This window comes from Terrapene carolina, unplaced genomic scaffold (genome assembly GCF_002925995.2).
Source record: "Terrapene carolina triunguis isolate 2854851 unplaced genomic scaffold, T_m_triunguis-2.0 Scaffold21, whole genome shotgun sequence".
NCBI classification, from domain to species: Eukaryota; Metazoa; Chordata; order Testudines; family Emydidae; genus Terrapene; species Terrapene triunguis.
Window position 1 is genome coordinate 38247944 of NW_020664372.1, and position 26117 is coordinate 38274060.

At 41.2% G+C, this 26117-nt stretch overlaps 1 protein-coding gene across 5 annotated transcripts in view; it reads right to left on the reverse strand.

Annotated features, from left to right (window-relative positions):
* NCK2 (NCK adaptor protein 2) overlaps positions 1–26117 on the reverse strand; it is a 205353-nt gene that overhangs the window by 155149 nt on the left and 24087 nt on the right. The window contains exons 1-2 of one of the 5 annotated variants that reach the window (XM_024204481.2): positions 9234–9462; positions 6471–6572 (exon numbers count right to left, since the gene is read on the reverse strand). The exons of 1 other annotated variant lie outside the window; for it this stretch is intronic. The gene's annotated coding sequence lies outside the window, so the exon portion shown is untranslated. Of the gene's footprint in view, positions 1–6470; positions 6652–9233; positions 9463–9992; positions 10162–26117 lie in introns of those variants that run through there. 3 more of the 5 variants (XM_024204491.3, XM_024204471.2, XM_029910669.1) reach the window with 3 other exon arrangements.

The window sequence follows — 26117 nt, forward strand, 5'->3', positions numbered from 1 at the left end:
GAGCGATGTGCTGGCCGCAGCTTCTCGACGCCCCCATTGGCCCGGGACGACGAACAGCGGCCAGTGGGGGCCACGATCGGCCAAACCTGCCGCGTCAGCAGGTAAATAAACTGGCCCGGCCCGCCAGAGTGCTTACCCTGGCGAGCCGCGTGCCAAACGTTGCCGACCCCTGCACTATAAGTAGTCCCATTCACTTCAATAGGACTACTCACCAGGCATAAAGTGCCTAAGTTTTCGCAGATCAGTGTCACAATGTGCTAGTTAGGATGCAAATGATAAAGAAAAATTAAGAATGTTTTTGACACTGCTTTTAAATCACAGTAAGACTATCTTTCTGATTCCCCAATTCTGTGAGGGGAAAGAAAAAAGTTTAAAAATTTAGCAAAATGAACATCTGCATCTTTAAAACAGAAAAAGAGTAAACAGTTATAAAATGGCTATTAACAATGATATTACACGACAGTAAAAGTAAAAAATACACACCGGCCATGCAAACAACTTTACTCATCACGGCTTAATGGACAGGCTAGTGTTCTTTTAAAGTAAGACTATATAATTTCAGATCATTAAGATTCCACATGCATCCCTTAATAGCCTGAGTGCTTATTAAGATGGGTCATCTTCTGATACTTGTGCTAAACACAAGCTTGATTACATCCCAATTTTAAAACAAATACAAATTACATAACCCTTACACAGATATCTGATTAAATTCCTAATATTCTCAAATTAGGTCATTCAGAATCCTTAATATTATAAAACAAAGTCTTTTGATGTAAGAAAATGTTAATCATTCAGTGTCAAGCGGAGGGCAGATCCCTTATTCTAATGTTTATTATTTGAGATAATAGTGTTAACTTTCCTCTTTACAGATGTTAAATGGAATTCAAAATTTCATGTAAAAGTAAGTCCACAATAGAAATATTTTGTACAATCGCAGCACTGTTAACAGAGTCAGAGTGACTACAAAACCTGACAGAGCTAAGCAGTGACATGTCATCAAAAAATTAAAAACAGGAAAAAACGGAGCACTTGGTAAATTAGATTCTTAATGATTCACATTCTTTGTAAAGAAAATATTTAACAATAAGCGCTAACTTAAATACTTTTGTATTCAACCTTTATGCTTGAAATTCTCACTGTTTTCCTTTAGTAGCCATAATATTGTATCCATTTTGTCATTATTTTTAATTAAAAATTGAAAAGAGAAGAAAAAATAACCATTGACAAATTTTATTTTTGATAATATATTTTATTTGACAAATTTGACAAAGTAAGTCTTAAACAGGATTATGGGGGAATCTGTGTAAGGCTGACTAAACAAAGGATATGGTACCATAAAACAGAACAAATGGGAAGAGGGTAACTGCAACAACTAGCTGCCACCAATTTCTAATTCTTTAATGCTACAGAAGGTGCATAGACAACATTTTCACTGATAAGAGAATACACAACTGTACCATAAAACCTGTATACTACTGTCAGTTTCATCTTATTTAAACTGAGTTGCCATGCAATAGTACATACTGAAGTACTATGCCTTCAAGTTACACTGTCGTTATGTATAGATTCTTTTCTAGGTTTACAAAACTTGTGAGTTTTGGTTTAAGCCAAAAGAGATGCCCAACTGCAACTGCAAGTTTACTGATAAATGTTAGTCAAAGCGAAACAACAAAAAATAGGAACTTTTGTATCACTGCTGGGTTTCTTCTCCTCTCCTTCCCATGACCTCCACATGTCAGCTTCTTGCTCCTCCCTCAATTGCAAAACTGAAGAGTGGGGTTGATACATTGACTAGTAGTTGCCAACGCTTCAAAAATTTTAAATAAAGCAAATAAATGCTTTCTTCTGACACAATATGCTCAAATTTTTGCTGCTTCGTACTTTTTCTAAAAGGGAGTTAAGTAAATATTGTACACATTTGCAATAGTTTATACATTTATAAACTGATTAAAAGGGAGTCTTAAAATGAAACAAATGTGGTTTTAATTGGTAAAAGTAAATGTTCAATGCCAATTTTATTGAATTTAGCATTTTTTCCAGCCAATCCAATTTTATACGTTAGTTGTTGGACAAATGTGAACTTTAAATTACAATGGGATCTTGTATTTCTGCTCCACTGAAGAGATGAAAGAATTCTACAATAAATTTTGCTAAGTTGTGGGGCTACATTAACTTATAGCCGTCTGTATTTCCACTCCATAGAATCCAGAATCCTTGCCAGTTCATCATGCAATAGTTGTGAAATTTAATAACCCTTTTAGTATGTTTGGAAGTACATCATACGTCCAGGAAAATGAACATGTGGTTTGTCATTATGACAGATTAACAAAGTGCAGCCCCAAAATGTTGTCTACAGATATGTTGCTCTGCTTTTTGCACTGAAAGGTTGAAAAATCCTTCCCTGGTCACTATACAAAATGGCACCAGCTTTTCAACTAAGCACTGAATTTCTTTCGAACAGCATTCATTTAGGTTGACACTGGATGCCAACCAAGATGTATAATGAAGATGAGAAACAGAAAACACCAAATCAAAACACACTGCAATTTGAAGAAAGGAAGGGGAAGACCCTACATCTATACTACATTGGGTTGTCATCTCATCAGAACTAAAGCTGAAGAGGATACATTCTGTTCTGTACACAGTTCTCCTCTAAGAAGTGGTGCTATGATTCAGCAAGTGGCAGTCTTAATTCATTAATGTCTCTAAGATACTTTGATAGTCTTAGATAGAAGTTAAAAATAAATTACTATTAAAATGGTAACTTAACTCTACCTTCCTAAATTACTACTGTAATGTCAACTGGATTTAGCGATCTTCGATTTCTGCCTTATACTCCTAGTGTAGTGTAGCTGAGGGCTGTTAAACTGATATTTTACCACAGAGGTGGCTAAAACTTCAGTGATGACTGAAGTAACTGTTGTATAGTTTTTAAAGTACTTTGGGAATCATATGGAATGGAAGGCTTTAAAACATGGTATTTCTTTGCTGTTCAGATCTTTATAACAATACATTTAATTTGATATATTTAATATAATTTTTAAAAAATGTTTTCTTCTCAAAATTATCTAAGCCAATTATGAACAGCCAGCTGCTCTTCAACATTTAATGACCTCTTTTAAAAATAAATAAAAGACACTATAGCTGATAGACGCAATCATTCCAAAAACAAACTCAGTCCTTTTCTGTGGAGATTAGTGTTGGTAAATTTCAGCACTAAGCAGCTAGCAACCTCCAGTGCTAGTAGAATCTAGCTTCTTGCCGCAGCATAAGAAGCAGTAAGTACACTTCCCTTTACCAGCCCCTGCCCCCCATCCATCTTCCCATTGATGGCTCCAAGTTGGACTGAATACCCATATTTGTGTCAGCCTGACCCACAGCTACTGTAAGAAGACTGCTGCCATTACTAAGGAAAGCAGCCAACTCCTGCATAAAGCAGAAGCTGTTAGCAGCTGAGAAAATGAAAAGCACCTACCCACCTACTATAACAAAGGATGGGATTTAGTGCACTTGCTTTCCTGAACACAGTCTTCAAGCTCTGTCCCTTAAAAAAGCTTCTAAATCCACCTGTATCCCTTTTTCTATTAAAATAAAAAACAGCCACAAATAATCTGGACCTTTCATCATCCCCAAAATATTAACCCGCATCAGGAAAAATGCGATCACTCTCCCCTTCTTAAAAAAAAATACAATAAAATAAATTTGTAAAACAAAACGTCCCTTTAGGTCTGCCAGTGCATTTTCTTTTATTGTTGATCAGTTCAAACTAAGGTATTTGGGATAGGATGCTTGTACAGCATCCAACCCATTATGAGCACTTAAAAAATAATCCAAGTAGAATCCTTTGACAAGGTAGCAAAAAGGAGGTGGTGTGCTGCCCACCACAGTATCCAAGCTAGGAGACTAACTGTGCTTCTGACAGATTATGGACCATATCCTAGCTCCCAACCTGCTTTTCAATCAGGAGTAAAGACATTTATTTAAAAATAAAAGCATTCACTTCAAAGGGCCCTCCCCGATTTGAAAGCAGACCTATACTATGTTTCCTATATCAATGGATCTTGACCATACTCGACATACTGTATACCTCAATATCTGCATTGCACTACATAAACAATTACCTAAAATACTTCACAGGTGCAACATGGCTGAGGTTAAAGTTGCTGAAGAAATCACTTTTCTGATTTCTATGTATTTAAATTTTCCAACTCAGACACTACATTAATGTAATGTATATTTATATCTACATTCCTTAGAAGACTTTGAAAGTTGTCCTTCCTAGACCATTGCATGGTCATCTTGAGTTTTACCTACTTCACAGTATAAATACATACAAGTTGAATATCACCACATTGAAACCTATGTCAGTTTTGACGCTGACCTCATCCACCAGGCAGGAAAGAAAATCACATTGCCATATAAAGCTTATTTCTGACATTCACAAAACACTCTGTTACAGCCTAGCAAATACAGTGGATACTTAGGTAACTAACCAAAAATTTTTCATAACATTCAGTATTTTTCAAATTCAACACTTCACTGAAAGTGGCTGGTGCACTCTTCTTGTTTCTATGCATATTTAGAACAGTTTAGCAATTATCAACATTATTGATTTAAATCAAGATTTTTTTTATCCACACTTGAGCTTATACACTTAATAAAGCCTACTAAATCTTAAAAATACACTCTGTTGAACCAACTCGCTATACAAGAAGTGTTTTTTCTCATGGGTTCAAAATTTAGGATCCATTCTTTTGTTAACAATGGAAACAAATTCATCCACTATGTGGAAGATGAATACTTTACACAGATCTTTTCTTGTAATTCAACTTTCTATTCCATTTCATGTTTTCATGCACTGTAAATGAATTCTTTTCATTTGTATTAATTAAAAATAACAAATCATACATTTCTGTAGCCCCTTCACCATGAGAAATTTCAAATCACTTAAAAAAACTAAACACCATAAAGAATTGCTTCACCCACTATTAAAGTGAAATATATCATCAGTTTACCTATACAGACCACCACTACAGAATAATTTATGATAAACTGGTTAATGTATCTAATAGCAACTGCAGGCAGATTTTCGTAGATAAAATGGAATTATCGAAAATGGAAATTGGCTTGGAACACTTGGGTCAACACTCAGTCTTGCAAAAAGTGCTATGGGTTGTTTAATGACCACAAGTCATTGGGGCCTTGTTTAATATCTCTTCCAGAAGATGATATCTCATAACAGTGCCGTACCAGCATGGGAAATTGGTTTAGCTGACTGGCTTTTCTATACATCAAGTTACCGCACAGCAAGCCAGGTTGTGAATAGCGCATCAACTTCCCACACAGTAACATCCTGTGCGGACACTGCTACAGTGCACTGAAAGTTCTGGAGAGCAACTTGGCCTGAAAGCATAGTTAGCCAAGCAAAAATCCTGAAGTGAGAGACTTGGCAAACTATAGTTTCAAGCCAAGCTGAACTCCAGGACTTTCACTGTGCTGCAATAATGTCCACAGAGGACACATTACTGAACAGCAAGCTGGTGTGCTATAGTCTCACCCTGGCTTGCCATGTAGCAACTAGCCATGTAGGTGAGCACTTAGAGGAAATAATGCTACCTACTAAATAACCAAGACCAGCTGAGTTTTCCATGGAGATATTCCATCCAAATATTGATAGAGGTACCACCCTACTTAACTTGTGAGTGGTTTACAACATCTCACCCTATGGAAACTGAAGGCATTGTGGTATTTATGCATACCTTAAATATGATAAAAAGAAAATGCACTCTTTAGGTATTTTCCTTTAAGGAAAGTGAAAAAGCAGCTCTCCTCCACAGCAACTTCGCTCATCCCCAGAGGCTAGCCCTCCAAAACCAGGCTGAGCTATTTTGATGGAGCACCATGTCCAATGAGGCCTATCCAGGATCTTTCACCACTACTAAATTCATTTTGAACTCAAACTAAAAACACTAGAGAAACTAAATTTATAGCAAACCACTGGGAAATTACTTCAAATCTTTTGACTAGTTCCACAAATAAAATTCCTAACATAGAAAAAGTAATGATTACAGCCATGCCTTGAAAAATCCATTTATCAGGTTAAGTGGAAAGTTTTCCCTGATAAGTGGGCCTAAAGACAGCCTTTCAACCCTGAGCCAAATATACACTAATACAGTATTGTCTCCAAGAGTCTCTAGGCAGCTCTGATGCTGCTGCAGCTCATAACTTGCCAAGCAGCAGCACCCTGAGTAACTCCACCAAGAAGCAGCAGTGTTAAAAAATAGACAACTCTAGTCAGTTTCACTATTGCGGTTCAGAACTGAAGCCAAAAATGAAGCTGCTGGAATCTTAAATTTTAGGCTGCTGCTGAGGAAAGCATGGATATCAGCAAAGGAATATACAACAGTTATCAACAGTGGAAGAGAACGCAAGAAGAATAAATTATAGGGAAGTAAAGAATAGCAGACCTTTGTCCTGCTCTCTCCCCTTGCAGCAGCCAGGAGATGCTGGGAGAGGTGTAGACTGGTGCAGACCTTTTCCTCACCCAACTACACAGAGCTATCAGGAGGCTTTCAAGGGAAATGAAGGGGGAAAAAGAAGAAGAGATAGTAAATTCCCTCTGTTACAGCAGCCAGTGAGATGCTGGAGTTTCAAATTTATCAGACACCTACTACCCAGAGGTCAATATAAGGAACCATGCAGAAGGTAGATGTCTAATTACAACCTTTGTGTTTCTTTTGCAGGAGAGCAAGGGGAAGAAGATTTGGAAGATTATTATATGGCTCAAGAAGCTGGAATATGCCTTTCACCTCTGGGCAACGATTCAAATACAGCTAACACAGACAGTGTCAAAATGTTTACCATCTTAAGGCTGTCCACTGACCTATAAACAATTATTTGCAAATATTAGTCTTGATGATAGTAGGCAAGAGTGCCTCCAATCTCCACCCCTACTCACAAATATCTTCTGCACAACTGGCCTCCTTGTTGGAAGTCTCAGCAAAGAAAACAAGGAATAGTTATGAAGACTGAAACGCTCTCCATTGGGACATGCTGGTGGGATAGCAAAACTTGAAATATAAACTTAAAAACCTGATTGCTTGGGTCAGACAGAAGATTTCAGTTTTCAGAGTTGTATAGACAATATCTTTCAGAAGCACTAAAATCACTAAACTACCTACATTTTCTTATTTTGTAGTTACAGTTATGTCTACATCCAAATATAAGATGTATTGGCATCATAGTTCCTAAGCAGTGATGACAGGCTAAGATTGCTTAAGAGCAGTTGCAGCAGACAGCAGGGTAATGACATGTCCCAGAGGAAATATTGTTAAGCTAAAAAGAGACCTTTTCTAAGAAGCTCTCATCTGGTAAGCACTTAAAAACCTAGACTTCTCCTCCGTTCTAAGCTACTGGCCCAAGTTCTGGAGAACAGAAGTCAAACATGGCAGAGCTAACTTGTATATATGGCATTAGGACAACACTACTGTGCCATCACTGAAAAGAAGTCTGATTTCCTATTGTTCAGTAAGCTGCTACAGCAATAGTATGGCCATCAGAGACAACTACCACTCCAGCCCAAACAAGAAAGTGGAAACAGAAATGGAATCCAGACACACAAAGGGCAAAATTAAATAAAAAGTGTATATGGCACTCAAATTTTTAAACCAACACAGGAAAAAAAGAACAATTTTAAGTTAAATTCAATATTTAGTTCACAACTTCATTTCAATATACACAGCTATTTACAATGCAATGGTCCTCTAACAGGAGACATGAAATACCATGCAAACTACATTACATGAAGATTAATCAAAGTTGCAATTCTAACCTGAATTACTAACCTATTCTGCCCACACAGAGTCTCACAGAAGGCTATCTGTAGGTTTGTTTTTGGATTGTTTTTTATTAACCTAAATCAAATAACGGAGGTATTATTTTGATCCCCCATCCCCAGCCCCTGTAGATTGCTCAATATTACGGATTATTAGTCTGGCTACCATAACACTAATATACATGGGAAGTATCAGCCTACTACAATGTACTGACTTTAATGGCATTAAATGTAACACGATTTCTACAAAAGTGAAATACAGTTTTAGATATATATGCAAAGTTAAAACTCACCAAATATAAACATCAGAATATTCCTATGTTGTAGCATCTGAAGGTTGTTTTGGCTTTGTTAGTTTGTTTGTTTTAATTGTGTCATGTGCTGGGTTTGATTTATTAAATAGGTACAAAGGGTCTAATATTCTCTAAACATGTTTTATAACCATGTATTACCACATATAAAAACTGAGTTCCACGCCCTAGTAAACAAATCAGTTGTTAATTTTTGAATACTAATGTGAGTCAATGTTTCAAATACCACATTAAACTCTTCTGAAAACTTTATAGGATACCAACTTTCCATTAGAAAGTAAACTATAACATTTAAGATGAAATAAGTACTAGGTGCTACTTGATGTAAATATTCCTAGTAAATTGCAGATGATGAAATTATTAAAAACAGAAATGCAAATAATCAGTTTTGCCTTTGCCAATTTGCTTTTATTATACTCATACCATCTTTATTCGGGATTTATTATCACATCAGGAACTAGACATATTAAGACTGGTTATTTTATTGACGGGGTTATCATTTGAGTCCTAGCTGAGCATTGTTTTTTGCCCCTTTGCTTGTCGGGCTCTGAGCTACACAGCAAGACCTGGGCTGCACTTAATTTAAGCCATGTTAGAAGTAGCTCGCCTCCCGTGTCAGCCCGCAGAGCAGGGTGAGGCGGCGAGCCCGGCGGAGTCCCAGACCCCCGCTAGAGACGCAGCCGCCGCGCGGCTCTGCCCTGCCCCTTCCCCAGCACGGACCCTGCTACAAAACAGCAGAGCAGCTGTCAGACAAAAAAAAAATAACTCCGCGCGGACAAGGCGCTGGTGCGGCTCCATCGCCCGGACCGGCCTCCCCGCAGCCACAGCGACCGAACGTGGCAGCGAAACACCCGCCCCCCGCCGCCTTCCCGCGGCTTCCTCCGGCCCCGGGCCAGCCGCCCCCGCCCAGCCGAGTCCCACCCACCCCGCCCCCTGGGGCTCCCCGCAGCGCGGGGCTCCAGGCCCGGTAACCGGGAAAGGGGCTCTAGGCCCGGCAGCGCCCCCCGGGGCCGCCCAACTCCCCAGCAGCGGCCGCCACAAGTTTGCGGCGGGTGCCGTCCCCTCCCGGCTGGCCCCGCTCTCACCTCGGGCCGGGCAGCGCTGGCTCGTGGCGGGCGGGCGGGCGGGGGCCCGGCGCTCTCCGGCCGCGGGGCGGGAGCGGAGCAGTAATGGCAGCAGTGGCGGCGGCGGAGGGGGGGGGTCTCCCAGGCGGGCTCCGCTCTTTGTCTCGGCGGCGGCGGTTGGCTCCCCCGCGCGCTCTGCCCCCTCCCCGGCGGATGCGGGCGGCTGCGTCCTCGTGAGGGGCCGAGTCCCCCCCCTTCCTCTTCCTCACCCCTCCCCCGGGCCGGCCGGACGTGCCCAAGGCCCCGGCGCTCCTGCCTCTCCTCAGCCCGGCGGCGGCGGCAGCAGCAGCAGCAACAGCCCCTCCCCCCGCTACACACCCCTCCCCTCCCCTTCCCTTCCTGCCTGCCTGCCGCGGCCGGGATCGGCCGGGAGGGGCGGTCCCCTGGACTCCCCCTCGCTCCGGCCGGGAGCGGAGCGGGGCTGGGCTGGCTCGGGGGCCGGCTCCCTCCCTCCTCCGCCCCCAACCCGCAAAGTTTGGGGTGTCCGGGCCCGCTCCTAAGGGCGGAGCCGCTAACGCTGCAGGACGGCCAGGATCGGGCCCACGGCTGGGCACACCTGAGCGCTGTGAGCCGGGGCGGGCCAGGGCTCAGGAGGAGCTGGGTCGCCAGGGCTGTGCTGCCCCAGGCGTGTGGGCCAAGCCTCGCCGAGCCCAGGCTGCGTGTGCCGGGGTGAGGGGAACCAAAGCGGGTCGCTCTGACTGTAAACTGAGCAAAACTGACCTGGAGCGACTGAGAGAGACGGTGTGAGAGAGAAAAGATGGAGCCGCACAAAGCCGTTCCCCCACCCACCCTCATTTGACTCTAGCAGCGCTACAGAGTTTGCAGCGTGATATGTGCCTAAGGCGTCCTTCGCAAGGGACTCTCTGCCTAACACATCCTTTGTCAGGGATTCACTCGAGAGGATTTCAGTCATTTCTCCTGCCGACCTGCAAATGTTTCCCTCTCCTTCCCGACAAGTTGAATTGGGGTTAGCTGGCAGGGCTGGGGACAAAGCGCTTGGCCTGCCCACTAAAAATAGAAAGCATTCAATGTTATTCCCCGAAGTGCCACCCTAGGGAAGGGAACTTTCAGGAATGGCATCACAGCGTCTAATCGAGCGGATTGGCCAAAGCTGTGAGGTCACTTGCAGAAGCTCTGCCTCCTGGAGGCAGGACTGGAGCGGAGGGAATACACCAGCTCAGAGAGCTCCTTAGTTAAAAGGTAATGGGAGTGCTGCCTCTGTGCAAGAAATTAAATGTAAAATCTGGTTACTGCAATAGCACAGTTGTGACTTTAAGAGCACAAAAATAGGAAATGCCTAAGTTAAATCCTCATCACTTTAATGTGTCCATATTACACATCTAGTATTTTGGATTATGTTGAGATGCTACAGTAAAGTAATAATAACGTTTAAAGCATGTGTAGTATGAGAAAATAAGCCTTGCTGCTTCCCATGAGAACCATAAATTTTGCATTTCCTGGCTTTTTTGCCATTGTAAACATTCAACTTCTATATTTTGTTAACAGATTTTTGTATTTAATTTTCCTAGGTTCTCCTCTGCTCTTCCCCTCTCCAAAACAAAAACAAAAAACTGTGTGCAAGACAGGAAAACTTCTGAAATCACTGAGACATTTTCCACAAAAGACATACCACTGCATAAGTATGCAACACAACTGTCCTGTTATGACTGCATCTCTATCTGAGTAAAGTGTGCCAGGTAGAAATGCTCATGCCAGATACACCTTAAATGAGTCAAGCAACCCCTTTGTCAATGCATGCACTGACTGTAGGTTCAGTAACATGCTCTCACTCAGCCCCATTGAAGTCAGTGGGGCTCCACCCAGGTAGAGGCATTGGCAGGATTTAGCTCCTAATTGTTTGACACTAACAATTATATATATTGTAATAAAACAAATGTCTTTGCCCACATCATTAACAGTACCATATCAGTTTCATTTTGCCTTAGAGTCATTTTCACTTTAATGTTCTTAGTAAAGCAATGTTGGGGTTTCAAATATGTTTGTTTGGAGAATGTTTTTAAACAAACAATGTTATAGACACTTTTAAATGGGAAAAAATGTCTGTTGGTCTTATATTTTATAAATGTTTAAAATAATTGAAAATTTAGGCCAAATCTTAAATGCATGCTGCAACATATCATGAAAATGTCTATTGCCCATGCTCAGTTCAGTATTTTTTAATGTTAATAACTATGGGCGAATCCTCCTTCAATAGAAGTCAATGGGTGTTTTACTACTAACACCAGAGGGGTTAGTAGTAGTAGTAGAACTCATTGTTACATATGAGAGGCAGCACGGTCTAATACGGTGGTCTTCAACCTTTTGGGGTCTGTAGTTCTCAAAATACCAGCAAATCATCAATGACCCACCCTATGCGGGAATAGCAAGGGGCTATTTTGTGGGAATAGGTGATAACAGGGTAGGAGAAGCTGCTGGTTGGAGTCTTCTAGGGGAGGCTGGCTCTACTGGAAGGTGGGTGGGGGTTGATAATGCCTGGGTACTGTGGGTTGAGGCTGCTAGTACTGCTAGGCAGGGGGCTTATGGGATAGGTAAGAGGGACTGGTACTGTTGTGTTCTTCCCTCATTCTCTCCTCATATCCCCTCATTTTCAATGAACATCACTCATTTTTGTCCCAAAGTTATTTACATTGCACACAAATTTGGTGGTCCCCTCACTTGTACTGCTGAAAATTATTTGAATAAAAATTAAAGAATTCTGAAACTGAAGTTATAGCAAGGTTATTTACACTATAGGAGGGAATCCCACAGTGTTTAGACCTTGGGAAGTTGAAAGGTACAAATGTGCCTTCTCCCCATTAAATAGCACTCAGGTTCCAGGGCAGCACTGCTATGGCTGCGCACACTGTTAATTCAGCTCCTTTTCTCTGCCTTAGAGCTGTGCATTGTGGGGTGGGAGGGAGACGGAAAAATTCCAGTGTTAGTTTTAGAGGTGGACCAGCAAGCAACGGGAGGGAAGTAAAGGAACTGCACCTTTCTCTATCCTCCTCAAACTATGCCTGAGTCCTGGTACCCAAGAATTTTTTGGCCTTATCTGGTGAGGTATGCACCATTTCCTGGTGGTGGTACCCAAGGGGTTGGCAGGACTCACAATATTGCCAACCCCAAATGTTCAAAAATAATGATTGGCTTTAAAATCATGAGATTACGTAAAAACAATAGATTTGATCTTTTTATTTGCCTTCTGCTTTTTGAGCCTTTAGGGTCCACTGGGGTCACATTTTGAAGCTATCTCCACAGCCACGAGGGCTAGAAAGTTTACTTTTTCTTTAAGAGGGAAGGCTGAATTCATCACATATCCACTTGACTCCAGGAGCTGGGGCTTTTAAAAAAAACAGTAATTATCATGAGATTCATGACAAAATCACGAGAGTTGGCAACACTGCATCTATATAAAATGATCATACAAGATTAGAAGCTGGGAACCCCTTAGTTCTAATCTTAGGTACTGATCACTCCTGGGCTATGGGTAGGGCCCTACCAAATTCATAGCCCTGAAAAACGCATCATGGACTGTGAAATCTAATCCCCCTCATGAAATCTGGTGCCCAGTTGGGGGCTCCTACCTTGCTGCTAGTCCCAGTCAGGGATGGGGAGGGACAAAGACTTCCTCTTCTCCTGCAGGGGCCACTCCCAGGGTGGGTCAGACCCACATCCGGGATCTCCCCTGGCTCCAGCTGTCAGCCCCACCCCCCCCAGCTGCCAGCTTCAGTTGCTAGCCCCCCCTGGCACAGGGAGGGCATGGCTCAACCTTCCCACCCTGTGACACACACCCTCACCCTGACTGCCTTTTGGATTGGGACTCCCCACAGTTAAAACACTGTGAAATTACAGATACAAACATCTGAAAATGTGAAATTGACTAATTTTAAAACCCTGGCCATGAAATTAACCAAAATGGACTGTGAATTTGGTAGGGCCCTAGCTATGAGCAAGTCACAATCTTTTTGTGTCTCAATGTTCTCATCTGAAAAATAGTGATGATACAGCCTTATTCATTAGGGGACTGTGGTGATTAGTTAGTTAATATTTATGCAGTAAGAAGTAGAGAACTATGTAAGTGATAGATGCTACTATTAATTTTAAAATGAAAGTTTGTAAACTTAGCAAAACCTGCATTCCTCAGTAATGACTACTTACACATAAGCTGGAAGTTTAAAGAAAAGTTCTGTCATTTTCTGCATTACAACCTGTATTAAGGTAGGGATGCATTCATAACAAGTAGCACGCGGGTATGTTGCATACATATTCAATGGCACATTTTTGTAAACAAATGTATCAGGATAGATTTTTTGTTAAGCTTTGATAACTCAGAAACTGCTAAAGGAATTTTCCACAAACTAAAAATAAAATAAAATGGAAAAAAAACCCACCATATTTGGACAGAAGCAAAACATGGAAAATTTCACCCTAGAAGATTTGTTTCGAAAAGGTATGATTTGGGACCTGATCCTGGAACTGTTTCTGTGGGGGCAGACCCCTCTGCCTGTTTGGTAAGTCATTGGAGCTGTCTGCAGTGGAAGGGTCTGGCCTTGTGGAGTAATTTGCAGGACTGGGTGCTTAGCAAGTAAAAACCAAGTTATAATAAAAGTCATTTTGCAACTATGCAGTAGTACTCCTATGAATGCTACAATAACTTAATAACTACACAATTTTAACTAAATTTACATTTTGCTCTGAGGAAAGAGGGCTTGCACTTACCAATACTGGCTCAGTCTCACTCTCACCAGTTCATTTTTCCTGGCTCTTGAGACAATAATACATAATCCTGTCACAGGCAGCTCCAAACTAAACTCATGGGATAATGAAAAACCTCCACGGATTCTTCCCTAATCAGGAAAAAACAGTAGAGGGAACTTAGTACTTATCTACCATATAGGGGCTTTCAGCTTCTGAAACAGGCCAATTTTTCAAAATTATTACTTTTCCTAGGATCTTTCTGCTTCACGAATCTAAATCCTTTTCCTGTTTAAACTAGGTGTCTTATAATTATTCCTAAAATATGTGGATAATTCCATTTTACATCTGTTAGTTTCTTCCCTTATCCTACTCATTTCTACTTTTAATTAACTTTCTGAATACTTTAGACCTAATTCCTCCCTGATGTGACTCCATAGAAGTCAGTTGGCTCCTTGTTACTTTCAACTATGGCTCTGTCTACATGAACCAGGAAGCAGCGAAAAGACCCTTTTCTTACTTGACTGAATTCTCCGCCCTCACATTGGAATTTGATTAGCCCAGCTGCCTGCCTTCTAAGTATCAGTCAGTGTGCAGCTCCCTCGCCTGAGACAATGCTTAAGGTTCCAGGAAATGGAAAAGAATAATGAGTAGTTACCCTTTAGACCAACGATGACCTGGGACAGCATTCCTTCTTAGGGACTGATCCTGCACACCCTTACTATTTCAATGGAATCAGTTGTGTAAGGGCTTTTGTTTTATCAGTACAAAATATACTGCAGGTGACTTGCATCTGAAGAAGTGAGGTTCTTACCCACGAAAGCTTATGCTCCCAATACTTCTGTTAGTCTTAAAGGTGCCACAGGACCCTCTGTTGCTTTTTATAGATATCTTAGATATTTAAATAGATATCATAGATATTTTAAAATAGTTTTAAAAAGCACATTTAGTTTTGGTGAATTAATATTCATATGATTTGTTTTAGTGTTTTAAGGAGGGATTGAAATGAATATATTGTCTTAATGCAAAGGAAAAAATTAAGGTATATTTAATTCTATTAAGAAATGATTCTTTAAAGTAGGTTTTCCAAACTGTAGGTTATTATGACCCACAAAAGGGTCGTGGAAAGGGTGTGGGATAAGTAAAAAATGTACAAGTTAGTTTAAAAAAAATCAGTAAATGTAAACGTATTTTCTTTGGCTGCCTCTGAAGGAGAGGTAGCCAGCTGTAGTTGCAGAAGTTTGAAAGTTCTCATCCCATTTCATCCTGATATCTCTACAAATCAAGTTTCTCTTCTGATGGGGGCGATAATAATGAAGTATTTCAATTGCCTGTCTGCTGAAAATATCTCCAATTCAATGGTCCATGTTTCATTAGCAAGGCAGGCTAAACCACCATATTTAATTATATTTAAAATGTTTCATCTTCTTGAAAATTGAAGTTCACTTTCTGAAACATTATAATTAGCTGTTATTTCTGAAATGGCTATTGTTAAAAATTTTGCCTGCTCACTGTTAGAATTAGAATTTAGTGTAGAAGGCAGTCAACAGCTCAGAAAGTTTGAGAAACCCTGCTTAAGTGTAAAACGAATACTCACCATAGTGAACACACATTATTGTGTATAAAAATGCAAAAAAAAAAAATCTCTGCACATATATAAGAATGGTGCAATCATTATGGAATAATATATACAAAAGAGAAAAGAGTATAAATATTACCGTTAGCATCTGGTTATAACTGTACAGTAAGAATAAAAGAGAAAACCCAGTAGGCATTAAAAAGCTCTATCTTCAACTTTGTAAAAAGAATGAACTACTGGACATGGCTACTTCCAAACAGGCTGAGGTTGCACAACATATGGACATCTTCCTGGCCTACATGAAAACAGTAAACCCATTTTCAAATTTGTGAGTTGCATAGTACAGTTATTTTTAATTGTCTTCATATTTTTCTCTTTTTTCCTTTCACTTCTTTTTTCTCCCTCCTTGTCTTTCTTTATAGATGTTTCTTTCTTTTAACTGTTTTCTACTTCATAGATAATGTTACTTATTGCTCTTTATTGTTCTGTGCTAGTTTTTTCACAGAAAACAGCATAGATGTGGTCCCTGCCATGTAGAGATTCTAATTTAAGATCTAAGACATATTAATTTATTTATATTTGATAATGGATAAGACATGGCTACCACCTCAGAGATCAGGAGCTTTTCCAAGCTCTGCCACTAATTGCCTGTTTTACCTTTGTTGAGTCACTAACACCATTCCATCTGGAAAATGACCTAGTGCATGTTCCCCATAGGCCAATAGGAGGTTTTGGTGTGGACTTCAGGAAGAAGTCATTTTACCAGATCCCAAACTTTCTTTTCAATTTTGAAAAGCATTCTGATCCAATTTACATATGGACAACAAACATATTCTGTCTCCATTCTGTCTGGGTTTTAGTCTATTGGCATCACTGACACACACAAAAAAATCACATATAGGTTTCAAATAATGGCAACCTCTTAAACAATTCACTATTCCTGTCCTTCAGAACTGCCCCTTATATGAGCCAATGTTATACACTGATCTATCTTTAAACTGTTACGGTATAATTTCATTGACCGGAGAGAGGGACAAAAGAAACACCAGACACTTTGAACAAATTTCAGAGGAGTAAATTTTAATTTGCCTAATCTAAAAAAGAAACTCATTTGCAGAAAACATCATAATTGTCAATGAAATGAACTAAAACTTTGAAAGCCTATTCTTTTTTCTCCAAAGAAAAATCTGGACCTTAGATGAAATATGTTACCAAATATTAATTCCAATGGTACATAATTCCTGCTTAATACATATGCTTAACTCCCACTAACACTACAGGGAATTAAGTGGGCACTACATGGGAAGAACATATCTGTAATACTCAATTAGTTACTGCTGAGTCACTTAAGTATACTTGTACAATGATTCTAATTCAGCCTGACAGTAACAGAGCTGCTTTTCTCACTTGCTGCATGACTGTTGTATCTTCAATGACATTTACAAAAACCACTGGGGAGGAGAGTGTCCGTAGAGCTGGAAATATTTCCAAATTTTTATATTCAATTTACGAAACAACCCAAAGATGCTATAATTCTGTGAGTTAAATCTATCAGCAGATGATATTTTATTATGATAATTTATATCACTATCTTTTTCAGACAGGTGCTAAAATTCAATGTGTTTCCGTAAGCAAAACATCCTTGTCTTTTGGGCTTTAGAAATGTCAAGGCCCTTGACTCATTCGTTTATCTGAAGGTGACAGCCCCGCGAAATATGCCTTTTGAACCTTGTTCAAAGCTCATAACTAATCTTTCCCATTGTTTTGGAATTCAAGATACTGTTGCTCAATGACATGACTCAGACTGGTATAATAATATAGTATGATCTTACACTTATAGCACCTTTCTGCCAAGCACATTAGGATCCTTCTGGTTAACTCAGTGATACTCAGACCTCAGTGGTTCAGGAGCCAAATTAGCAGCCAACATTATCCAAAAGAGCCACAGTAGTGTGAATTCATTGTTTCATTTACTATTTTTATATATAATTCTCACAGCAAAATGACTGACCAAGTATTATTAGTTTATCAACTACAATTGGTTAATAACATAGTAAAAGCCTCCCGATTGGTTAACTTAAATTGGTTAATAATTAAATGACACCGTTTTAATGTCATGTGCTGCAATGAGCTACAGGAGACACATTAAAAAGCCACTTGCGGCTCTTGAGGCTCAGTCTGAGTATCATTGGGTTAACTATAAAGATTCAAGAATCACAGTTCCCAACACAGAAGTGCAGCCACCTCATAGATGGAACACTATAATTGTCTAGCACACAGCAACACTACACAAAAGTTTAGTACAAGAAGCGAAGAACATAGAATCCAATTGAAACTGCAGAAGGAAATGTAGGTAGGCAGAATATGTAATGTTACTGATTGTTCTTTATTGATCTCTAGGTTCCTCACAGAACACAGCATATATATGGGCCTTGCCACAAAGAGATTATACATGAATATTTCTTAGATCTTAAGTTATTGATACTTCCTGGTGGATAAGATGTACCTCTGAGATCAGGAATTTGCTCAGGACTCCAAGCTAACATCCCTACTAGTAGAAAAACAGTTATATGAGATCTTTACCCATGACAACAGAATACAACAGGTCTCTTCAAGTAATTTAAAGAGGTCAATAACATTTTGTTTGACTACATAGAGTTAGTGCCCTCAACTGAGTTACAGATCACATATGCTCAGGAAAATAAGGGGCCAGCTACATTTCACTCATGAATAAATCTGTATCACTTCTTAAGCCACGATACAGGCTTCATGGGGGACTTACTGGCAGAGCAGCTACACAAGGGTGCCTATCCAGCCCCTGCATGCCACTGAAAGGATTTGTGCTCTGGCCTGTGACAGGTTGGTGTAGGAAGCCATAATGAGAGTGGGGCTGGAGAGGAACCACAGATCCACACTTATATGAATCCAGTGGCCACAGGATCCTATGCTAATGGCACAGAGGCACCACTATTCCAGTCTATATGTTTGCGTATAGCTTTATGTGGCGACAGAGGGCTACACAGCAGCCCTGCACAATGAGCTTGGGTTGGATTTCATCTCCCCAACTGTTTTGCATGAACTATATTTTAAAAAGGCACCAATAATCAACTTTATGCATTGGGGTGGATTTCAGCCTGAGTAATTCTAGTCAATATTAATGGGAAATACACAGATTTAGAGGGGAACATATACTCCTTTATTAGCCTTTACAACTCCCATACAAAAAGTGATGACTAATCATGGAAATGGCCTCTGCCTATATTTCCTGTAAGGTTCTGCATTGCCAACTCACAATTTTATCAAGAATCTCATGATATTTGGTATGTATTGTAAAGCATCAGCTCCTGGAGTCATGTGATTACATGAGAAATGCAATTTTTCTTAAAAAAATGTTTCTAGTACCAATTATTTTTTAGAAAAGTTTGAAAACCTGACCCATCATGGCTTAGAAATCAGCATGCAGATAAAAAAGAACCCAATGTTTTTTAAAATCACTATTTTAAGTCATGATTTTTGGAGTCCCGACTCATGATTTTTGGACGCTTGGGGTTGGCAATGAATTACGTTGGATATTTTAAGAAATCCACCACTATTAAATTCCAGGACTGTTATGGGCTTCATTCCTTGCACCAATTTATATTAGAATACATATTTCAGGCTGCCAGCTATCAGTAAACTAAGCTTCAATCTGCATCCTACATGGATCACATCCACATCTGTATTGTCCAGCACAGGAGACAGACTGAAAACATAACCTGTATTTCACATTTCAAGAGGGAACAATTTAAAAAAAAAGTAATGAAACGCAGCTATGTTCAAAATCTAAGCAGGAGGAGGAATCAAAGAAGTCAGGTTTTTTCTACCTTTCTTCATCTGGCAAACAATGCTATTTGGAAATTGTCAGAATCAAACCTGCCATGTACTCATTATAAAGAATCCAATTTCAATAAATTTCACAAGGTCACACAGTTTTTAATTTTTTTTAACATTATAGAATATTGTGATGGGGTGTCACCTCTCCTGTCCTCTTAGCTCCACACAGACTGCTTGGAGATATTCCCTTTTGTAGATACCACAGAGAAGTTTATTTATAGTGTTTCACTCCACCACCTTTACAGAGTAGTGAAGTCACAGTATTCACAATGTTATTTAGCTTCACTAGACCTTCTTCTAAAAGGGTGGGTGGTTAAACATGTCTCCTCTCTTTTTGTTCCTTCCCAGTTTGGTTGGGAGTCTCCCAGAATCAGGCTCAATCTCCCGGAGGCTACCGAAGCCAATCCAGGAGATTTGAAGCTGCTAAAAGTCCGACGGCACAGTGGGGCTAAGGCAAGTTCCTTACATGCCTTGGCTCCAATCTGCTCCTGGAAACGGCGACATGTCCGGCAGTGGCTCCTAGGAGGAGGCGTGGCCGGGGGGGGGGTCTGTGCACGCTGCCCCCACCCCGAGCGCCGACTCCACAGCTCCCAATGGCCGGGAACAGGGAACCGCAGACAATGGGAGCTGCGAGGGCGGTGCTTGCAGGCAAGGGCAGCGCACAGAGCCTCCTGGCAGCCATGAGCCACTGCCAGACATGCCGCTGCTTCCAGGAGCTACCAGAGCTAAGCGCCACCCGGCTGGAGCCCACACTACAAAACCCTCCAGCACCCCACCCCCTGCCCCAGCCCTGAGCCCCCTCCTGCACCCAAACGCCTTGCTGGAGCCCACATCCCGTCCTGCACACCAACCCTCTGCCCCAAGCTCAGCCCGGAGCCTCCTCCCACACTCTGAACCCCTCGCTCAGCCCCAGCCCAGAGCCCACACCCCAACCCCCTGCCCCAGCCTGGTGAAAGTGAGTGAGGATGGGGGAGAACAAGCGACTGAGGTTGGAGGGCTGGAGTGAGTGGGGGCAGGGCCTTGGAGAAGGGGTGGGGCAGGGGCGTGGAGTTGGGGAAGGGGGAAGGCAAGGATGTTTGGGTTTGTGCAATTAGACAGTTGGCAGGCAATCCTATGTCAGGCCCTGCTCTCCTTCCTTTCTTTGGGCCCTGCTTCCCGCTACTTTCTCCCTGTGCTGTTTTATCTAGTCTTTTTGTTAAGGGGGCAATTAACTCATTAGCTTCCCAGCCCCAATCTGATCTGGTAATCAGGGACTCTTCTCCTTAATCAGGCCCTCCCTATGGTCTAACTAGTTAAACAGTGACCAGCCTGCTGGTTTAATTACAGATTCCCAGCATTCTGTCACAAAAACAAAACTCCACTCTTTTTTTTTTTTGGTAGTGTTGGGTACAGGGACATACTTTATAAAGTAATGTATGATAAACTCTCCTTTGGGTATTCTTTTTAAACAAGTTTTGTTACATAGGCAAACCATTCAGCATAAATTAACTTCATTTAAAAAAAAGTGTAAAGACATCCAATCAGGTGTACAGTGTGATAAACCATTGTTTCCAATGGAGCCAGCACATAATTACTGCAAAATATTGTGCACTATGGTATTTTGCTGTCACTCAAAAAATAACGTTGGTCATCACTGTTAATGAATTAATGAATAGTGCATCCGTACAATCAATTACAGCTGTAACTAATTAACAGTGGAATTAACTGAAAGAAAAAAATAGTCAAGAAATAATATATGATTGAAATTGAGATTGTCCTGTAACTCTACCAATTATAATTCAAATTGCTAAATTACTATGTATAATAGAAAATCAAAATAACAGGAGTTCTATAAAATCATTGGGTCAAATATAAATATTATTGAAAAGACAGTGGAAATACTGATTGTAAAGCCTGATGCTAGGAATCTGCCTCCTGTGTAACAATATGAAAAGATTTAATGTAAGTCATTAAATGAAATTAAGATAAAGTAAGATTTCTTTTACTTTAAAAGTTAATAGCTTTATAAGTGAAACTGATAACCAGTAGAGTCCATCAATTATTATTTTAAGTACATTAATATAAATTTAATTTTAGCTGTCACACACAAGAGCTGAATAAAACAATCAGGTTGTACAATATGGTTACAGAATTGATTTTTAGAGTTTTACACTGATCTGCTTCGAAAGAGCTGATGCAAGTAGAGCAGCTCTACTACAGCAAATGTTAGAGCATATATAATGTCAGCGCTGCTCCACTGCCCATCCCCATCTTTTACTTGCTCTTATTTACAGGCAAGTATTACCTAGTGGTTGGAGAAGAGACCCAGGAATCAGGACTCCTGTGGCGGTTTTTTCTGGCTCTGTCACTGGGTTGCTAGCCTTGGCTAAGCCATTTAAGCTTTTTGTAGCTTAGTGTTCCTAACTTGTTATATGGTTATAATAATACTTACTTCATAAGGCTGTTGTGGGGCAAATTGGTGGTTGTAAAGCACTGAGGTCTTCAGATGAAAGATATTATATATGTGTGATATATTATAATTTTATGACTCCTAGTAGTCAAGTCAGTTCTGATTCAGTTGCAAAACTCCAGCTCTTAACAGAAATATGTGAACTGCTATTTGTTTAGTTTTTGGGTGGATTTGTTGCATTTATAGGTTTTACATCAATTAGGCCTGATTCTTATCTTAAGTGTAAATCAAAAGTAGCTCCAATGATGTCAAGGGACTTACTCCAGAGTAAAAGAAAGAATCAGGGCTTATACCTGATTCAGTCCCATACTGCAAATGAAGATGAAATGTACTATTCCATACAATGATCCACATAGTTCTGCAAATTCCTGATTTGAAATATCATGTTTTTTCCAATGCCAAACCTCTCTTGAACAGAGATTGCTTAATACTACCAAAGTGTGAGAATTTCAGGATGTAGACAACAGGGACTAGGTAGAGACAACCATACTCATTTCAGGTATGACATAAAAAAGAATGGAAATGAAGTCTAGCCATCTATTGCATGGATAGACCCGACTCAGTACTAACAATAAGTTATATTCCTGATTTTAACTTTCACAATACTGTTACCTATGCATTCACATTTAACTATACACAAGTAGATTAGCTTGTCACATTTTTGCACACTGTGATTTTTTTTCTGTTTATTTATTTTAGGGTTTTCGACAGTGGCCATCACTAGAGCATCTAAGTTCTTCCTTGGGTAAATTCAGTATGCACGGTGAATGGGCCTAGTGGCCCTCATGGATTACATAATCAACTAATTATTCCAGTGCACTAATTGCATCTCATTTACTTTATATTAATATTGGTTATTCTTGATAGTTCTCTCTGAGATCAATCCATCAGGGGAAAGAGGGGGATTTGCCCTTCTCCTCAGCAGGTTTGGCTACCATAAGATTCCATGAGAAAAATGTGGATCACAGGGAATTTGCTGGGGGTCCAGGCTGTCAGTGTAGAGGTTCTATGTCTCTGCAGTTCTCCATCAGTCTCCTATCAGGACAGAACCAAGACTCTGATCCACAAAGATACAGAGGCACCTAAATCTGGGTGCAATCCACAAAACTCCTACTCAAAGGGAGTGGTGACCACCTTGTAACTTTCTTCCCACCAGTCAAAGCACTTACCTGGAACATGGGGATTGCAGGTTTGATTCCTCCCTCTGCCTGAGGGGGAGCAAAGATCTGAAAAGGGTTTTCCCACCTCTACAGAGAGTGAGTTATGGTGGGCTATTCTGATGTGGTGCTCTCTCAAACTCTTGTGAAAGCTGTTCCACTTTGTATAAATCTGTAAAGAGTCATTGGGCCAGAGAGAGAAAAAGTGAGGATGACTCTAGAGCCAGGTGGTTTGGGCACCCACCTGGGAGGTAGGATACCAAGGGCCCCTTCTCCTATCATTCTTTCATTATTTATACATAGTGGAACAGTTTCACCAGGAGAGACAGAGGAAGCCTCACATCACTGAGTGGTCAAAGACCCCTATTCAAATCTTCTCTCCCACTCAGGGATTGGGGGGAATTGAAGCTGAGTCTCCCACTTCTCAGGTGAGTGCTCTAACCTTTGGGCTAAACGTTATAAGATCACCATTTTGTATGGAGTGAGGTAGGCCTCTAACTCTTCTTACTAGAAATGATGTAGGCGCCTAAATCGTCTGACTCCAGGAGACGGGTTCCCATTCATGGATCGCTAGCAGAGACAGGCGTCTATCTCTGTGAGAGGGGTGGGGCTTAGGACACACCCCTCCTGTTGACATCTCCCATTAGCTAGCTTAGGCAGTTCCTCACCTTGCATGCCGGCTTTCATGGAACCCATTCTAATGCACCTATCTCTCCCCATGCATTGTAGGGGGAGTCTTGGGCTTTGTAGATCTCAGTGTTCCTGTGATTTCCTAGGTGCCTACGTCGCAAAGGCTAAGTCCTTTTCTGGATCTGGGCCCAAGCTGAAAGGGCTTCCCTTGACAGCTGCTGACACTGGAACTCTTTCTAAAGCAGAGGGGAGGGGAGAGGTTCTACTCCATGAAGGGGTATTCTTGGTGGGAAGGGCAGGGGGAAGAATGATGGTGGGAGTGGTTGCATTCTCCCTATTCTTTCCCCAATCCTGCAGTCCAGGGGCACCTCATCCACAGGAATACTCCTGGAAGAAGTATCCATAGGGGAAGTGACCAGCATGATGTACATTTAGATTCACATGACAACCAGAGGTGTGATCTGGTCTTATTTCACTGATTTGCTCCATGTACTGCCGAGCACTAATCCACTAATCTTGGGTAACTAACCTGGGATACTTAGGCCTAATTTTCAAAAGAACTGGACATTCACAGCACTCATTGGAATTGTAGGTGTTCAGCGTTAATAACTCTCTCCATTTTATTGTGTCTTGCAGTACTGTGTGGATTTTTTTTAAATCCTCAACAGCTAGAATCAGGCTATTACCCACAAAGTCAACTTTCATTAAAGAAATCAAGTTTCTAGCCCTCAAGGCTGTGGAGAAAAGTTTTAAAATGTGAACCTTAAACCTTCCAATACTAGAAAGCAAATAAAAATAACCCATTTGTTATTATTTAAATCTGATGGTATTTGGGGATGTGATTTAAGATTTTTGAATGCCTTGGGTTGAAAATCCCAAATGTCTCAATTTGGGAATCCAAAATTTGAGTTACCCAGAATCAGTGGGCACTTCTGAAAATGTGAGCCTTAATCTTTGTGCCTCAGCTTACCAACTTGGAAAACAGATATTATAATAATACCTACCTCTTAAGGGTATTGTGAGACTTAATTAATGTTTGTAAAGCACTTTAAGGTCCTCAGATGGAAAGCACTATAGAAGTGCAAGATATTATTCCCATAGTTGTAGCTAATTATTCTGGGGTGTTCCTGGTGCTTCTAGACAGCATACATTTGCTTCTCAGCTGTATTAAAAGTTTACTTTTTTAACCAGTGTTGCACTAAATTGCTCTGGGTGTGAATCTTTACAACAGTTATCACGTGATCACGAATAACAACAGAGCAGGGTCTGTTTATTCTCCAGCCTCAAAACTCACACAATCCTTTCAGAGGCTATTGGTGAATAGAATACACACCACATGGTGCCAGAAAGGACTCCTGTGGGAACCTTTTGAGAACATAACAACTGTCTGATTACCTTCCATCCCATAGTTTCACACTCTGCCTCTAACCTGTTGGACAGAAATCAAGGCAATGTATCTCACTAGCCCACCAAAGTTGAACCTACTGAGAGCATGAAGTGAAAAGCCTTAAACTGAGTTTGCAGTGGGAGAGCCCTTTAACTTTTTTCTTTTCATTTGCTGATGCCAGGAAGTGAAGAAACTGTGAGACAGCCCAGTCTGAATGGACATGCTTATGAAAAACAAAATCAGTACTGGTTTTAAGGATAAAATTTACACACAGGTGTATTGGCCAGGTTAACTGAATAGTAGGTATTTTCCCCCCAGTTCGGCGAATAGAAGTATAATTATAGAAAAGCACTTTATCAAAATTGTTACCTTTGCAGTTGTAAACAAGAAAGCCGTGCCAATTTTCCACTCAATGGAAAATTTCTGTGTGCTTTGATAGCAATATACCAGAAACGGCACATAATGGAAATGCTATTATGGTTAGTGCCAGCACAAGAGGAGGGGAAAAGGTAGTAGAATTAACTCTTGTCAGGACCTTTTCTCTTTTAACATAACAACATCTTTATATCGACAACAGGCCCATATGTCTTTTCAATTGTAATTTAAGATTATATCTACAAGCAGGGCCATCCCTAGCTATTTTGGTGCCCTACGCAGCCCTCCCTGTGGAGGGGCTGTATGGGGCCCCAGGCCTCCATGGGGATGGGGTTGGCCCCAGGCTCCACGGGGGGGCTGTGTGGGGCCCTGCCCCAGGCCTCTGCCGGGGGAGCAGGGCGGGCTGGCCCCAGGCCTCCATGGGGGGCTGTGTGGGGCCCCGCCCCAGGCCTCCACGGGGGGGGGGAGGGGCTGGCCCCAGGCCTCCGGGATGGTGGGAGCGGGGCTGGCCACTTTCTGTGGAAAGTGGAGTGACCCGGCCCCAGCCTGCTCTGCTCCCCTGGCTTCCAGGCTTGGGGAGAGGGAGGTACTGCCCCCCAGCACTCGCCAGCGGCATGGCTGGGAGCCAGGGGAGCGGAGCAGGCTGGGGCCGGGTCCCTCTGCTTACCAGCGAGTGCAAGCCTGACCGCTTCTGGAGTCC